Genomic DNA, 19,881 nt, shown 5'->3' on the forward strand with positions numbered 1-19,881 from the left:
TTTAACTTTACAAACTTCGAATTAGGTATGTCAAATATTTTGTAATCAATACGAAAATGCGTATGAAATTAACAATTTCAATGTTTTTACAGGAATAACACCATTAGAATTGTATTTCCTACTTGGGATATCCTTCCGCGTGGGAGATGATGTTTCACTTGAACAAAAAAAATGGCTGGGAGAAGATATATATACATATAAACTTACGTTGTACTTTACCGCAACAACCCAGCCGAAGCACTGGGATTCATAATTTGGTTTAAAGGCATTTATAACCCAACAATTACACGGAAAATGCATTTCTGATCCGGATACAAATGAATTTGAAGTGGACAGAAATTTCCAAGGTTTTTATTTTATGGTTACTTAGTTCGTGTTTTTTTCCCAACTCAAGCGTTAATACTCAAGTAGGATGGTTAGATGCGTTACAAGATATGGAGGCTGCTTCCACTTATGATTGCGGGTACGCTATATTAACCGAGTTGTACATTTCACTCAAGAAAAATGCTATCCCACACGACTTTGCGGGATAGCTGGCTTCTTTACCGTTGGATGATCAAATCAATGGTTAGAATCACATTCAGGAAAGGACCCGTCACTTGCAGGATATGACCCACCACTATCAGGAAAGGACCCACCACTTCTCCTAAAGGGTTCAAGGCTGTTAGATCTGGGTTTTAGCATGATCTAACCGTAAAGAAGCCGCTTTTGCGGGAATCCATCCCGCAAGGTCGTGCGAGATAGCACTGCTCTTCACTCAATATTGCATGCTTGGGTTCGTCAAGCATCAAGGGTCTATCGGGCCTCCTCGAGTTAAATATGAAAATATATATCCCTTGGATTTATAATAATTAAAAACAAATTTATCATGTAACTAATTATATGATGTTTTACTTTCAACTTTGATAGTATACAAATTTGACATTGGCGTTCCAAGACTTTTAGACTACACCCAAATTATAGTAATGTGTGATGCAGATAACTGGCATAAAAACAAAACAAATGAGAGGTAAATAATATGTATGTGTGGAAGTACCAAAACATGTTTAGTAACGAACATGCATTTAAATGGATGCCATGTAAAGAATTTGAGGAGATAAACTATCATGTTTTCCAAAGGATCAAAGATTTTTCACTCCATTGCCTTGTGCTCTACAGACCAGTCAGGGGTCTTGGTGTTTATTATTAGAAAAATGTGTTAGACAATTACTTGATACAGTTGGATACCAAAAAAATCCTCGATCTATATCCATTGTATTTGAAACGGAATACAGTAAATTGAAGAGTAAAGGCTATAAAAGGTATGAGACATTATTCACTCCTTGTGATGAAGACCAACATGAGGAGTGGTTCAAGCCGGTTGTAGAGTGGATAATTTGTTAAGATGTTTAACACAACTATGGTTTGGATTTTTCCACAGTAGGTAAAGCATTACCGAAAATTGAGTGTCCAATACATCTACTGTCAGTAATTTCATCTTTCGTCGTTTATCCTTCAGCAAGAACTTCATCTTCATTGGCGCAATCAAGAGCAAAATCTTCATTGGTTGCACCCGATTTGCCAGAATTGAGTTGGGATCTAGACTCTCGTACTCTCGCTGGGGAAATTCGGATACTTTCAATGTCTCACAAGATCTCGACCATCCTAGTTCATATATATGAACCCGACCTGTCATGAAAAATTGGTAAAACAATTGAATCAAATGGAGTTGAGAGATATAGAAACTAGGCGTATATATGTATAAGAGATATGCAGAATGGGAGACACCATGAGCTTTAGTCCTTATTTTTTGACCAATACTGGAACTCTAATATCCCATGATAGAGTGGCAGACTCACAACTCAACATCATGCGAAGAGAAGGATATCGTCCAGTGCAACATTTTATAGAGGATCATTAAACTTCAAAAGCTCCCCATATCAAGGATTAAATTAATGATTTGGGAATCAAAATAATCTCAAGGTGCGAGAACCTAATATGGAGGATCAGATGAAAGGTTTAGGAGTATGATGCATGGCGCCCGTATAATAGAAACTGAAATGGGACTGAGTAGTTATGCCTTATGCAAACATAATGATGTTTGATTAAAACTAGAACTAATCTATTTATGTAAACTGTTACATTTAATTAGTATTAACCAATTTAGAAAGGAAAGTAAAATTATATTTATATTTAGTCAAAATTTAAAACAAGTCCATCAACATCTTGCTCGAGTAGTATCTGTACTTTTTAACATCTGTTAGAGCATAGCTCGGTCGACCTCGCATGCGTTGCTATCTCAAGCATGTTTGTCAATGTTAGTGATCAAAACTATGAGTCTTGATTTCTAACCTACATAGCTAAGTCTCAGACTAGGATAGAAAAGTGTAGTTGAGCTCAAGGACTTCATGGCGATTCATCATACAACGACGAAGATTTATACAAGGAACCGTGGAACTTCATCAACAAAAAGGTATGTGGAGACTTGAACTTATCTATCACTCAAAAGTCTATCTATTCTATCTCCTACTTCTTATGAAACAAAAGTCGTATGCTATATAGACTAGATCATACACATTTGATATTTCGAGCCGAGTATATTTCGCCTATCTATATCTCGAAATCATGTGTTGGTAAAGCGCTTCTCTTTGATCAAGTTTATCTTCACCTAGTGAAATAAGTCATGAAAAGTTTCAATCACCTTGAGAATTGCTCTGACGTGAATCGGTCTGTGAATAACGGCTACATAGCGTCCTCTGAGAATGTCTCAATGGTTGAAATGAGAGTTTAGATTACATAACCATTGTTGATGGTGGATTTTCGTTTAAGGATAAAATTGTAAAAGCCGAAATTATGCGCTAACATCCTGCAATGGATAAATCCACTGATAAAATAGATAATACTTCTCCATTGAAAACTTATAGCATTATCTATTAATGCATGACTAGCATTGTATTTCCTGTATTGCTTCACTCTTATCATTATTGGTGCGGCATGACGACTGAGTGTTGCGCTCAGCAGAGCAACACGAATCTCCAAGCATTAAATAAGGAGGCATGTACGAAATACTCGTAAAGGATATAACTCTCAGAGTGTTATACTAGCCCGATCGAGCATCTGGACTGTCTGTATCAGTCTCAGAAACGATCACGACCATCCAACTTCACCAGCATGATTGGATGGCTTAGATCGGATCCATAACCCCCAGGCAGGTGTTGGAGTATTCACCACCGACCCAATGCGTCCCCGCATGGCCGGACTCCCCAAAAGGGTAGCATAGCTTACTAATACGTCCAGCCAAAGCAGAGCGGACGTGAAACCCTAAATTAGGGTTTGCGGCACATTACATGTGTCGCAAATCGGTCTCAACCATCCATCTTCGCAGGCATAGATGGAGGGTGTAGATATAGATTCAAAGGGCCCAGAGCATGTCAACACAAACACCGTGGGCCCACCTACATACATGACCAATCGGTCAGGACCAACTATGGTTGGTCGTCCCAATTCGTGCGCCCAAACAAGGCATGACGCACGGCCGGCAAAACCCTAATTAGGGCTTGTGTTGCGATCACGAGCGTCCATCTTCTCCTGCTCGGATGAAGGGTTTAGGAGTAGACTAAGCAGGTCCGGTGAGCATCAACATGATCACTGTGGACCCATCTATCTCCACACCCGATCGGCCAAAGCTTATCATGCCTGGTTGCCTCGATTCGCACGCTCAAACTAGGCGTGGTCACACCTCCCAATTGCAAACTAATCTCGACCACTCAACTTTGCCGGAAAAATTGAGTGGCTTAGATCACGTTTCTATGGGATAGTAAAGTATAGGCATGTACACCAGCCCGTCGTCTGCATGCCGGACTGATCGGCCAAGACCGACCAAGCTTGCTCGTCTCGAAACGCGCGCACGAAATAGGCTTGTCGCGCGGCCTTTGCGGCACAAAATTTCTGTCACAAATCGATCCTAGCCGCTCCTCTTTACCGGACAGATTGAGCGGTCCAGATCACGCATTCATGGGGCAGCAAGGTATATGCGCCTATATCGGCATGCCGATTACACGTATGCACAATCGGCATGGCCAAAATTGCATCCCGAGCTTGGTTTCGACCAAGCTGAAGAGTGATGCTTGTGCACCTCTTCACAAACCCTAATTCCACTAACGGTCGCAGATGAGTGTCTCAAAGATCATATCGTCCGTTCAACTTCGCCTGCTTGGTTATACAACCCTGGTCAGGATTTAACTGGTCAATGAGGTGTCGTGGTGATTATCATCCGCCACTCTACCACACCATGTGGTCGGCCAAGTCAGGACTTGCTTGCGCACCCTCCAAACCATCACATGAAGTAGGCTGGACATGAAGTTATTTTAAGACGCTCAAACAGCGATGCTTCATACATGCTGAGTATATTCGATGCATTACTTGCATAGAATACACATGATACTTCACAAGTATCGACTTCCTAAATAACTTAGTTATTTAATCTGGCATCACATGCTGCTTTATGTGGGTCCCACGATCCACACACTCGAGACATCAATCATGTCACAAACTGGGGGATACATGCTAGGGTATTGGTCTGGCGGTTTACAGCGTGCAGCGCACAACGCGTCATCACAAGAACGTGTCAGGAAGTCATGGACGGATAGTGATGATGGGAGAAGTGGGAAAGACTGATCGTGTAACACTAACACACGCAACTCCACTACTCCATCACTCCACTTTCTCCACTTCCCATGAGAGACGTGGGTTAGGCTCAATGACTAGTATAAATAGGTTCTCCTCCCTATTTTCAAACAAGACAACATAAACCAAGTGTTAATACAATTGTATTCAAACACCGGAACTGATAGCTTACATCCTGCAAGCCAGTTTAGCTTTTTGATACAAGTCATACATAGCCAACACCTTCACAATCTCAACACCTTCTTCGCTTCCCTCCCTAAGATCAACCTCATCTCCTTCATTTTGTGACCGAGGCAAGTCTGGAACGGACATTTCTTGGTTTAGGACAGAATTGTACAGATTGATTTCTCGAATCAGAAGCACTCTCGTGCAGTGCATTTGTTTAGGGTTTAGATTCATTTCTCATTCACACACCCCAAATTACCAAAACCGGGCAGAAATAGTTTTCACCCATAAACAATTGGCGACCACAGTGGGAGGTTAATCTCTCGGTTGTAAAGTCAATTTCTTCAAAATCCTATTCAAATTCATCAATTTCGAAAGGGCAGATCTTAGATTCAATTTAATCATCAACCTGTTTCAAGATGGTAGAACTTAGGTCGGGATCAGCAATCAATCCTGATGGAGCTAGTGCGGATGAAACTCTTGGTATCGATGTACCTTTCAGTGGAGCTACTGTGGTCAATACATCTCGTGGAACCGTCTCTTATACCACCAACGCCACCGGAGCAGGAGATATTCCAGTAAGTGTAACGCCTCCTATCACCAGAGCCAGGGCAGCCACGAACCCTGGCATCTCTTCAAGTGTAACACCTCCGGCGATCACCAGAACAACAACTTCCATTCCTTCATCAGGACGGGGAGTCTGAGGAGCAAGAGGAGGACCATCTCCAATTACCATCGCAGACTTTATGGAGAGGCAGGAAGCTCTTGCTAAGACTCAAACGGATATGGCTGCAACTCAGAGAGGTACTCACTTTCCTTAAAACGTTAACTGAACAATTGCTACAAGACTCACGGCAACCCCTGGAGCTAACAAGGGATGCCTTCACGTCCAGAACAGGCGTTTCCACTCAGACCCGCGTGAAGACCTTGAACGACTTATCCAAAACCGAGGCAAAGGAAGCATGATGGAGGTGCACCAACATCAGCCGACGTACCCTCAAGATGTACAACAAATTCCTCTCCCAAGAGGATACACCTCTCCTCAATTCTCTCTCTATGATGGTAGTGGTAACGCTCATGAACACATCTCTCGATTTTTGGAATCATTAGGAGAACATGAATACGATCGTGTTCTCCACCTGAAAGAATTCTCGAAGTCACTTACGGGAAGGGATTACACCTGGTACAACAACATCGCGCCTAACAGCATATCCAATTGGGACGGGATGGTCAGTGCTTTCTATAAAAAGTACTTCTTCGTGTCCGAGCAGACCACCTTTTCAGACCTGGAGAGAATCTCTCAGCGGAACAACGAACATCCGAACGATTTCGTTAAAAGGTTCAGAACTCAAGCACTAGATTGTCATGATCCGAATATCACTGGACGGCAGTTGGTGGAGTTGTGCATCAACGGGATGATACCTATATACCGCGCCCTACTGGAGAATCTGGGCTTTCAGACATTCTCCGAACTCCATGAAGCTTCCAAGCGTTCAGCCACAACTTCCCCAGCGTTACTAGAGAGAACCAGAGTTGTTCGAAACGAAGACCTACGTGAGAGTCGAGGAAGCAGGCGCCTCACCAACAAACAATACAACACTGGTCCTTCTGTGAGCATGGTAGGCGAATGAGGAAAAAGGAAAACTTCAGCAACGGAACGACAACCCAAGCGTGCGGATCCGGCACAGACGACCTCGTCTCAAAAGGGAGTAGGCAAGACTCCTGCACAAGACACCGAAGATGCAGGCTTCCCATTTCCCATGAGTGAAGTGATAGAACTCTTGGAGGCATGGATTCAAGACAACTCTATCAAGCTGCCTCCTATCAGACGCCCTCCAACCGAGAAAGATATGGCGGATCCCAAGTACTGCCACTACCATAGTTTTGTCCATCATCCGACTAAAGACTGCAACAGACTGAAGCAGATTTTCAAAGAAAAGATATAGGAAGGAGAACTCCAGCTTGGAAACGAAGGTGTTCATAGAGATCCTCTCCCTATCAGGAACCGCATGATTTCCGGAGATTCTGTTCGCAATACTGTACAATCTATGATGGAATATTTGTGCGAGATCTTGTACTTCTCCAAAGCACCGCGTCGGGACATATTTGCATCCCTCAACCGTGTTTCTCAGGCAGGCGCTTGTATCTGGAAAAGGAAGCAGTCTCGAAACCTCAGTCCTTACTAGAAGATGCAAGCCAGGGAAACTGGGGACTCTTAACCGTTGCCCGTTTGAGGGATGTCGAGTTAGATAGCACATTGATCGATACGGCCTCTGAATTCAACATCATCACTCTCCAGACCTTGAAAGCAACAAAGATTTCAAAGCAGGAAGCTAGTCACAACCCAACTGTGATTAAGACTCCAGAAGGAGAACTTGGAGATGCATATGGATACATCGATATTGAAGTTAAATTGGGTGACGCCCTAATGCAAGAAAAGTTCTACATAGTCAAGGAGCATCCTAATTACGACATGATCTTAGGACACTCTTGGATACACGACAACAAGGCAACACTGGAAGTTTGTCCTCTACCGGCTTCGATACCCGAAAGGATATCCAACAAGCCGTCTGGACCTGGGGACTGTTTGTTGCCGCACCACCTACAGCTTGGCAACGTGATACAACTTCCTGGAGAGAGCCCGTCAGCGCACATTAAAATGTTCCGAGCCCAAGTAAGTCTTATCACACAATCCTTTTTGCAACCAGTCACTCCTCACTCTGACAAGCACTGGGGACTGGTTCCAACTAACAAACCAACCTCGGCTAAGAGATGTGAATGGGAGGACGTCCCCTTCAAGCGTTTTATCAAGAGCTTAGAGGCTGTCTCGGTCAAAGACGATAAAGCCAATGTCCAGGCATCTGCACGACCAAACTCATTTGGAATTGGAGATCTGGTGACGAAGACGACTACATTCAAGGTTGGGAGCATGACGGTGAAAGTAACCAATCCACCTGGCTCACCCACTGAAAGAGAGGATGAACCATACCTGGTAGCAGACGTTATCATAGGAGGCTACTGCAAGCTCATCAACGCTGACAAACTGGAAGCCTAACGATTCACTCGCGATGGTTCAAACCCTACCGTACTTAAGACGATGTGCTACCATTTTCCAGCGTCCTCCATACTTTAAAACGCTGTGCTGTTTTCTCCAGCTTGTCTTTTTACAATTACCTTATCATGTCATATTTGTAATTCCTCCAGAAAATGATTGCAATACTTGCATTCATAATTAGGGTTTCAATTTTCAATTTCAAATTAATTGAAGTATTATTTCCATCCAAGAACTTCTTTACCCCTAAAGGAAAACACAAAGTCCTGAGTCATCCTAAACCCATTAGAGCAAAACAGAGAAGGAAAACCTAAGCAAACATTTCGTAAGAAGTCAAGGAAATAGAATATGTGCGGAAAAGGAAGATGCTTTGAGCCATTCACCCAGCAAGACCAGGGAGATATCACGTCAGGAGCACATGCAGGTCCGTGGTATTCCATTATGACATTATTTATTTTATCATAAAGAATCACATACATATGAAGGCACACCATTGCGCCTGAAAAGGTTCAGATGTAATCTTAACAAAGGATTATAACATAAAAACCTTTATTCAAGCAAGCAAACAAAAGATCCTAGACTCAGCCGCCACTGAGTACAAGGAAGATGTTTATGAATTACGGGAATGTATTTAAAGAGAAAGAAAAACAAAAGCCTAGACTTCAATAAGGTCGACCGCGTCAGCACCACTATTAGGTCCTGCTTCAATGCCATCACCATCATGAGTCGTTACTGCTTCTTCCTTCGGATCTGCCTCATCTTCCGCTTCAGATGTTTCTACAGTAGCACTCTCCACCCCAACATAGTTAGCAGGAACAGCTTCCATGTCTTACTCAAAGTACACAACAACGTTAGGGATTGTATTGACTGCTTTCAGACGCTCAGGTTTATCTGTGTCAGAATCAAGGATTATCACACCGTCATGGATTGGATAATCACATTTATCTTCACCAAGAGGTCGTTTGTGTTCAACCCTACGCCTCCTTAACCGTTCTGAAAACCTCTCTGCCCTTGCGCTCACTGAGGCTTGCAACGCTTCATCACGCCTCCATTGCTCCTCCATGTCGATTGCAGCTGAAAGGGCACAGATACGTCCCCTGACAATACGCAGGTGCAGAATGGACATCCCCTGTATAGCACGACCAACTTCGCGAAGTGGGAGATCGATTTTATCCATTACTTCTTCGTTCGCATCAACTCCGGGCTTGTCTACTTCGAAACTTTTTTCTGGAGAAGTTACAGAATGGTCATCGCCCACCGCTTCCATGATAAGCTGCAAAGAAGAACAAGTTATGAGCACATAAAAAATGTGTATATCATCATCAATCAATCATAAGATCAGATAAGTGCGGATAAATACCTGGATATACGACTATGGATGAGAAGAATCCTTGGAATTTATATCTTGCAAGTCAACAGAATCCCATGAGAAAAGAAGTCTTTACTGGCCACCTATGAAGGCTACTGATTCGGGGTAATGATCAACGAGGCTTATCGGATATATCTAGGAAAAGTTGTCGTGCAACGGAGGAGAGTACACCCAGTTCAAGAAGTGGGCCAAGCTCTGTCCAGATGTACATGGAGGAAACCAAAAGCGACTCGCCTGACCAAGTCCTGCCTCCTTCATGACCCTAATCAAGACTTCCAGGACATTACCTGACGATCTATGCGGTAAATACGTATTTACTTTAATTTAGCTTAATTGTTTCAGCATACAAAATCGTCACCATCTCATGCCTACCCCACAATAGTGTAACCATTATGTGCTAGGCAGGGGACTTAATGTTGATGGTGGATTTTCGTTTAAGGCTAAAATTGTAAAAGCCAAAATTATGCGCTAACATCCTGCAAAGGATAATGCCACTGATAAAATATAGAATACTTCTCCATTGAAAACTTATAGCATTATCAATTAATGCATGACCAGCCTTGTATTTCTTGTGCTGCTTCACTCTTATCATTATTGGTGCGGCATGACGACTGAGTGTTGCTCTCAGCAGTGCAACACGAATCTCCAAGCATTAAATAAGGAGGCATATACGAAATACCCATACAGGTTATAACTCTCGGAGTGTTATACTAGCCCGATCGAGCATCTGGACTTTCCGTATCAGTCTCAGAAACGATCACGACCATCTAACTTCACCAGCATGATTGGATGGCTTAGATCGGATCCATAACCCCCAGGAAGGTGTTGGAGTATTCACCACCGAACCAATGCGGCCACGCATGGTCGGCCTCCCCAAAAGGGTAGCATAGCTTGCTAATACGTCCATCCAAAGCAGCGCGGACGTGAAACCCTAAATTAGGGTTTGCGGCACATTACATGTGTCGCAAATCGGTCTCAACCATCCATCTTCGCAGGCATAGATGGAGGGTGTAAATATAGATTCAAAGGGCCCAGAGCATGTCAACACAAACACCGTGGGCCCGCTACATACATGACCAATCAGTCAGGACCAACTATGGTTGGTCGTCCCAATTCGTGCGCCCAAACAAGGCATGACGCACGGCCAGGAAAACCCTAATTAGGGCTTGTGTTGCGATCACGAGCGTCCATCTTCTCCTGCTCAGATGAAGGGTTTAGGAGTAGACTAAGAAGGTCCGGTGAGCATCAACATGATCATTGTGGACCCATCTATCTCCACACCCGATCGGCCAAAGCTTATCATGCCTGGTTGCCTCGATTCGCACGCCCAAACTAGACATGGTCACACCTCCCAATTGCAAACTAATCTCGACCACTCAACTTTGCTGGAAAAATTGAGTGTCTTAGATCACGTTTCTATGGGATAGTAAAATATAGGCGTGTACACCAGCCCGCCGTCTGCACGCCGGACTGATCGGCCAAAACCGACCAAGCTTGGTCGTCACGAAACGCGCGCCCGAAGTAGGCTTGTCGCGCGGCCTTTGCGGCACAAAATTTTTGTCACAAATCGATCCTAGCCGCTCCTCTTTACCGGACAGATTGAGCGGTCCAGATCACGCGTTCATGGGGCAGCAAGGTATAGGCGCCTCTACCGGCATGCCGTTTACACACATGCACAATCGTCCAGGCCAAAATTGCGTCCCGAGCTTGGTTTCAACCAAGCTGAAGAGTGATGCTTGCGCACCTCTTCACAAACCCTAATTCCACTAACAGTCGCAGATGAGTGTCTCAAAGTCATCTCGTCCTTTCAACTTCGCCTGCTTGGTTATACAACCCTGGTCAGGAGTTAACTGGTTAATGAGGTGTCGTGGTGATTATCATACGCCACTCCACCACACCATGTGGTCGTCCAAGTCAGGACTTGCTTGCGCAGCCTCCAAACCATCACATGAAGTAGGCTAGACATGAAGCTATTTTAAGACGCTCAAACAGCGATGCTTCATACATGCTGAGTATATTCGATGCGTTACTTGAATAGAATACACACGATACTTCACAAGTATCGACTTCCTAAATAACTTAGTTATTTAATCTAGCATCACATGCTGCTTTATGTGGGTCCCACGATCCACACACTCGAGACATCAATCATGTCACAAACTGGGGGATACATACTGGGGTATTGGTCTGGCGGTTTATAGCGTGCAGCGTACAACGCGCCATCACAAGAACGTGTCAGGAAGTCATGGACGGATAGTGATGATGGGATAAGTGGGCATGACTGATAGTGTAACATTAACACACGCAACTCCACTACTCCATCACTCCACTTTCTCCACTTCCCATGAGAGACGTGGGTTAGGCTCAATGACTTGTATAAATAGGTTCTCCTCCCTATTTTCAAACAAGACAACACAAGACAACAGAAACCAAGTGTTGATACAACCATATTAAAACACCGGAACTGATAGCTTACATCCTGCAAGCCAGTTCAGCTTTCTGATACAAGTCATACATAGCCAACACCTTCACAATCTCGACACCTTCTTCGCTTCCCTCCCCTAGATCAACCCCATCTCCTTCACTTTGTGACCGAGGCAAGTCTGGAACGGCCATTTCTTGGTTTAGGCCAGAATTGTACAAATTGATTTCTCGAATCACAAGCACTCCCGTTCAGTGCATTTGTTTAGGGTTTAGATTCATTTCTCATTCACACACCCAAAATTACCAAAACCGGGCAGAAATAGTTTTCACCCATAAACAACCATGTATTCCTTGAACCGAAGTTTTCGAACTTTGTTGATCAAGAGAAATCGGGAGGATTGTTGAATTGGCTTGCCAAGTCCGCGAACTGTCGGAAGTTCTCGACCGAGAATTTCTGCTGGATTTTCCAAAACTCGTTTGTGTGCTAAGTCCGCGAACCGAGAATTTCAACCGGTTTACTTAAGTCCGCGAACTTGTTTTTGAACTTAAGAGGTTATGAAATAAAGATGTGCTCTGAACACGAAACATTAAATTACTAAGGAATGATTTATGCAAACCGTGGCTATAATATTCATGAGCTGATTCAATCGAATCGAATCATCTTTGTTTCAATTGTGTCTTGTGTAGTTACATAAGATCTCACGGAAATTGAACAACTCTTTAACTAGTTCATTTGAGTCAATTGAACTAGTTATGGTGAAGAAGAACAAGGTTAATATGAAATGCTCATATGGCTAACCTTTTGGGTTACTATATTGAACCAACATACATGTACACGTTTGGGAATGGTTTTCACGAACCCAGTAAACGTCTACCCAAGTGTGTGTGACAAGCTAAGTTTTCGATCTAACGGTTGAGAAATATTAGCTTGAATCTAAATCAGGTTTTCATCTAACGGTGAATATGGATTGCTTTGCAACTAATGCAAAACCCTGATTTGATGGCTATATAAAGGAGACATCTAGCTTTGAGCAAAACTAATCCCCACACGTCTGCGTGCTACTAGTGCACTCGCTAGAGTCGATTCTCCTTTAACCTTTGGTTTTCTTCTCTAAAACCAGGTTAACGACTTAAAGACTTCATTGGGATTGTGAAGCCAGACCGATATTACTTTTATCATAGTTGTGTGATCTGATCTTGCATCTTCTATCGTAGGAGTACAATCGATTGATTGGCTTGAAATCGTGAGAGTTCTCCGATAAGAAAGATAAAGAAGTCACAAACATCTTCGTCTCACTGTTTGTGATTCCTCGACAAACCGCATGTGTAGTCAGGAAGGATTGTAGAGAGGTGATTGATTAATCTAGGCTGTTATTCGGGAATATAAGACCGGATTATCAATTGGTTCCTGTTCACCTTGATTTCATATCTTAAGACGGAACAAAACCTAGGGTTTATCTGTGGGAGACAGATTTATCCTTTGATAGACTTTTCTGTGTGAGACATATTTGTTTATTATCAAGTCTGCGATTTTGGGTTGAAGCAACTCTTGGTTGTGGGTGAGATCAGCTAAGGGAATCAAGTGCGTAGTATCATGCTGGGATCAGAGGCGTAGGAGTACAACTGTACTTTGGATCGGTGGGAGACTGATTGGGGTTCAACTATAGTCCAGTCCGAAGTTAGCTTGGAGTAGGCTAGTGTCTGTAGCGGCTTAATACAGAGTGTATTCAGTCTGGACTAGGTCCCGGGGTTTTTCTGCATTTGCTGTTTCCTCGTTAATAAAATTTCTGGTGTCTGAATTATTTCTTTTCCGCATTATATTTTATATATTTGAAATAATACAGGTTGTGCGTTCGTGATCATGAATTGGAAATCCAACCTTTGGTTGTTGATTGATATTGATTGATCCTTGGAAATTGGTCTTTGGTACCATCCAAGTTATTCCTTGTATTTGATAAAGACTCGGTATTGTTTTTAGCTTGAGTAAAAATCAGATCAAGAGAGAGATATTAACTCCTTGAGATACTTTTATCTAGATTGAGTCTGAATGTCTAGTTGATTCTCTAGCAAAGTATTTCGGAGTTAGTCCATACAGATTGCTAAGCGAAATATTGGGTGGTGTTGTTAGACCCCTGCTTTTTCAATTGGTATCAGAGCAGGCAAACACGTTTAAGACCTAACAAGTCCGTGTTTGTAGCGATCTGACTCTATGGACAGAGGTGTTATCTCTATTAACGTACCACAAGTCTTCGATGGATCCAATTACTTATGTTGGAAAATTGTTGTGCGATCTTTTCTTCAATCGCGTGATTTTCAATCATGGGTATATGTAGTGAATGGTTATGATGCACCCGTTGTTGCATCTGGAGACGGAATTGTTCTCAAGAATATTGCTACAAAGCAGAATTCTGAACGGTTAAATGTTACCATACATGCCATTTCCCCAACTCTTCAACACCATGTGTCTAATTGTACTAGGTCTAAAGATGCTTGGGATATCTTAGAAACCGTATTTGAAGGAAACTCCAGTGAAAAGGAAGATAGGCTTCAAAACCTTAATTCCGATTGGGAGAACCTTCGTATGGCAGATAAATAAACATTTGATGAGTTTAATCACAAAGTGTCTGAAATTGTTAATGCATCTTTTGTTCCTGAAAAGGACATTGTGATGAAAATTCTCAGATCCCTGCCATCTAGATACGAGTCTAAGAAGCATGCCATCGTTGAGGGGAATAACCTCGATTATCTTTCCAGAAACACCTTGGTTGGGAAGCTAAAGATCTTTGACCATGAGCATACATCCAAAGTCGGTAAGGATGTTTCCTTTAAAGCACAGAAGAGCACTAAGTTACTTTCCAATGGTAAAAGTGCTCATGTCTCTGAGGATGATCAGTCTGAGAATGATTTTTCAGATGAAGACCTTGACAAGTCGGTCTCCTTGATCACAAGACAGTTTAGGGATCTTCTGTTGAATAGAATTAAACGGTTTTCAAGAGACAAACCTAGGTCATGAGACAAACCTCACGATCGCGTACCTCCTAAAAATAGGGATGTTAACGAGGCTGATGACGAGGACATGCTGATAGACGCATTTATGTGTCTAAATTGTCCTTATTGTTTCGTATTGTTAGTACTCGTTTTCGTCCTTATTATGGTGTTTTGTGTGTTTGTAGGTATTTTTTGGAAATAAATAATTTTGGAAAAATCGGCTCGAAAAATTATGCGGAGCATCCCCAGAGGACATTTGTTATTCGGACTCTCATTTTGGTTAAGGGGCAACCCAATTACTAAGGGGCATCTCAGTTGGGCATTTGTTATTTGCACTCCAGAGACGGATAGGGGGCAGTCTTCTTCAAAATTCAAATTTTGATTTTTGGCGGGAAAATTGTTCACAGTTCAGGAGATTTTCGATCGAAGAAATGAAGCAGTTATACGTCGATTCAATGGCTGAATTTTGGCATAGAGATGTGATATGGCATAGAGAACATGTTTTGGGCATCAGGTTTGATCAAATTTGGCTAGAATTCCTGGTTCGATTCACCAAACCAAAACAGAGCAACACGCACTGTAAGCAAGAATAATTGGAGTTAGAGCGTGCATGGGGGAGTTCTGCTAGCTCAGGAAGAGTGCTGAGGCGTGGATAAGGCAATTTGGAGCGTGAAGGGAGAGAGTTGACGTGAAAATCTTCTAAAAATGGTAACTATCGTTTATTTTTGGACAACGGGTTTAATGAGAATTATGTCGAGTTATGGCGAGATTAAACGCGCATGTTGGGTATAAAAGGACCCCTTGGGTTTAGTAGAGAGGTTGTCGAGAGTTTGGGGAGGTTTGGAGGCGAGCAGAGAGGCGCAGGAGGAGTTGCAGAGAAGTTACCTGCTGCTGGCATTAACACGCCTGAAGAACACGAAGAACACACTTACCAGAACCGTCGTTTTCCAGCAGTCTTAAAACAGCAGCGACAGCGATAGTGGAATCTAAGTATCGTTGTTTCTGTTACAGCAGTGGTAAAGTATCGTTGTTTTTTGGACGCCTTTTGTGGGTCGCAGATTCACTGTTTTAGTTCTTCTTTATCTTTTAATCAACTTTTTGAGCTATAAAAATGTATTTTGAGAACATGATTAATATGAGTAGCTAAACCCCAACATTGGGATGATGGAGGAAGCCGTTCTTTATGCATATGATAATTATATTAATTCTTTTTTGACTACTTGCACTTTTTATTGATCGATTTATGATATTTCTTAATTGGTTGTGATATCGTATGATGATGTATGCTTGGTCGTAGTGCTTTTGATGCGTCATGCTAGTGATATACAATAAATATTCTAAAAATCTACCTTGGCAAGAATGAGAGTCCTTATGATTTGAGCTATAATTATTTCGAATAAATATATGAATTGTGTGAATGATTAATGGTGGAATCCTGAGTCCTAGTGTCTCTTGATCCTGTGACAAAAATTTTGTATATATTTTTATTTTCTAAAAAAATTATCCTTCACAAGTCCGAGAGTTTGAACCTCATTACTACAACCCAGAAAAAAATCTTAATCACATGCCTCAGTGCTTTAAGTGTAAGGGTTTTGGCCATTTTGCTAACGAATGCCCAAATCGTAGAAAATACACTGGGAACAAAGGTCTTGCTGTGACACTTGATGAAATGTCTGAAACCTATGATTCCGATGAAGATAGGAAATCAAGTGTAGGGCTCCTTGGTGAAAACATCGATTTTGATACTTGTAGCAATACATATATCAACCTCAATGGGTTTGGAGAAGAAGGAAACCCGATCAAGCTGGAAGGTTTTCTAACTGGAAACCCTGTCAGTAATGTTTCAGGATCTACTGTATGTCTAGCTGCTTGCACATCTCAGATGCCTGAATACTATCCAAGTTTAACGTGCTCTTTTTTTTCGATGAAGGGACGCGAACTATCAAGGTGTTACAAATACAAGCACCAAATAAGGCACGCCAGCAAACTTCAACGAAGAGCATATCGATTAGCAAGGAAGCTGAAACTTGCTCAGAAGACCGCCAAGGTATGTAGGATCTTATCTTCGTCTAAGAAGTTGGTTTCCAAGGATAGAGTAAGACCATTTGAAAAGAAAGTATGGTCGAATCGTTTTGATAGTCAGAAGTCTGAGGATTCCTCCCATGAGGAAAAAGATGGACAAATCATTGTTCATCGCAACACAACTTGATTGTGTTGTTGGGAAAATCTTGTCTCATGTGCCTGATCGAAAAGAGACAATATTGAGTGTTGATTCAGGCTTCAGTAAAGTTTTTCCTTCTTTTCTTAGATTAATTTTATGTCTATCAAATAAAAGAAAGGGTTATTATCGACAATTCTACTCTTTATAGGGTTTTAGAGTTGGGTGTATACGAACCTGTCAATAGGTTTCGAACCCTACATTCCTTTTTCCTTTTGACATCCTATATAAGACTGCTTGTTGAGTTAAGTGATTCAATCACACAAATCCAGTTGTTTATAACTGTTCTCAAAGCACTATGTCGTCATAGGGAAATGATGTCAACATGATTGTTATGTCTTAAATCAAGGAAAAAGAAAAATCTCCTGGTTCTAAGTCCCTGAAAAGAAAAAGAAGGAATACAAGAAAACCCAGGGATGTTCCTTCTAACTCTCAGAAGTTTTCCGATGTTCTTGATGAGTTAAAGGAAATAAGAAGGGAGATAAATAAAAACGTTTGTGTCTAAATCTTTGGAAATTCAGAGGACCCTAATTCGACCTCTTCAGCCAAGACAGTTCGTGGGTATTGACACTTATCTCCATGAACCTTATGTCTCAATGGTTGTCGATAACAAGGAGTTCAGGAATGATAAAGAATTTCTCAAAGGGATTGTTTCTTAGTATGTCTTCTTTTTGGATTAGTTGGAAGAATAACTAGTGCTTTGAATAACGATGATTGTGACTACACATAGCTATTTTTGTATTTCATCTTCTTATGTTATTTTTTAGGTTTATTGGTTATTAAATTCTAAAAATATTTGGAGGATGATGTTATTGCAGTATTGATCTTTATGATTTTGTGATATTGCAATTTGATTATGGGATATGTATTGTTTGCGTCCGTGAACTTGAAGGTCCCATATACGGTCAAAACTAAAGTCGTTCATGAATTAGTGTTCGTATTGATGAAAGGACGAATGGACTTTTGACAATTACAAAAGTTATGCCTATGCAGTCATGTATTTGATGGAAAATAGGATAACATATTTTGTTTGACAAGGATAAAGTTTATTATGTCATTATGCATATAGTGATGGAAAATAGAATAGATCCTTGTATGTTATCCACGGTATTGATCTTCATTGATCCATTTTATTATGTATTACCGTGAAGGCTCCATTATGTGTCTTATGTTGAGCACGATACAACTAAGTCGATTATTCTTATTGGATTTGTTGGTTGTTCCATAAGATGCTATATGTTGACTATTATGAACTAAATTAATCATCTTGGTTGGTTATTTAGTTATTTGCTCTGAAAGTCTTCTTTTGTCGAGCAAAATCTTTTGACAATTAAATTGATTACTTTTGTGATTAGTTTGTATTCCAATTAGATTAATTATAAGTTCTCTTGTAATTAGTCTAGTTGATTTTTCATATATTCCACAAATTCTTGTGCTGAGTATATGAACGGCTATACTAATCATGTTCTATTGGTTGATGTAGTCGTATATTCCGTAAGGTTTTCCTTATGTTGAGTATGTGAACGATTAAGTTAGTCATCTCCGTATGATTGACTTAGTCGTAGCTCCGTAAGTTTACTTATGTTGAGCACTTTCAATTAAATTGATCACTTTTGTGGTTAGATTTAGTTGCGTATTCCAATTGAATTAATCATAGGTTTACTTGTGATTAATTTGGTTGAGCTTTGGATATAGAAAATCATTTCTATGGTTTTTGATGTCCAATTTAAAAATCCTTCTTTTTTTTCGAAATTAAGGTCGCTCTTGTTGTTCTCTCGGGAATGACATCAAATGGGGGAGAGTTCTTTTGAACTTGTGCTTAATGGTAATATCTTGCGGGGTGTGCGGTTGTGGAATTTTATAGGGGTTATCTTGTATCTTAAAACTCCTTGATGAATGCATTTAGCTTTGGCTTTATGATTTCATCTAATTTAAGTTGGTATGTATTTTTCTTTTGGTCTATGAAATGTCTCTTGTGAAAATTTCATTATGATCCCGTTCTTGTACCTTTGCCAATTTTATTGACAAAAAGGGGGAGAAATAATGTAGTTCACACTACAAATACATATGGTTTTCGGATCATTGTGTAAGGAGGAGTGGTTTCCATAATCGAGATGGAGTATTGTCTAAGGGGGAGTGATACATATCACCGTAGTATTATATTTAAAGTCATGATACAATTGGACTTTGATGTTACATAATAATACTATGTCACCGTATAATAATGATCGAGAATCTCGATTTCTCTCATTGTTATAGCAACGGATCTTCAACAACGATGGTGCTAAACTTACAACCTTTGGGATCGTTGGAGTACTTGGAAGGACAAAGATTTCAGGGAACGTTGAAGATTAGACTATGGAATAGGAGCCACTAAAGTTTATCTTTTTTGTATTCCATATGTATTAATAGTTTTTCACTAAAATTGACAAAGGGGGAGATTGTTAGAGCATAGATCGGTCGACCTCGCATGCGTTGCTATCTCAACCATGTTTGTCGATGTTAGTGATCAAAACTATGAGTCTTGATTTTTATCCTACATAGCTAAGTCTCGGACTAGGATAGAAAAGTGTAGTTGATCTCAAGGACTTCATGGCGATTCATCATACAATGACGAAGATCTATACAAGGAACCGTGGAACTTCATAAACAAAAAGGTATGTGGAGACTTGAACTTATCTATCACTCAAAAGTCTATCTATTCTATCTCCTACTTCTTATGAGACAAAAGTCGTATGCTATATAGACTAGATCATACACATTTGATATTTCCATCTGATTATATCTCGACTATCTATATATCGAAATCATGTGTTGGTAAAGCGTTTCACTTTGATCAAGTTTATCTTCACCTAGTGACGAAAGTCATGAAAAGTTTCAATCACCTTGAGAATTGCTCTGACGTGAATCGGTTTGTGAATAACGGCTACATAACGTCCTCTGAGAATGTCTCAATGATTGAAATGAGAGTTTAGATTACATAACCATGTATTCCTTGAA

The sequence above is a fragment of the Papaver somniferum genome, chromosome 7 (genome assembly GCF_003573695.1).
Source record: "Papaver somniferum cultivar HN1 chromosome 7, ASM357369v1, whole genome shotgun sequence".
In the NCBI taxonomy this organism is placed as follows: Eukaryota; Viridiplantae; Streptophyta; class Magnoliopsida; order Ranunculales; family Papaveraceae; genus Papaver; species Papaver somniferum.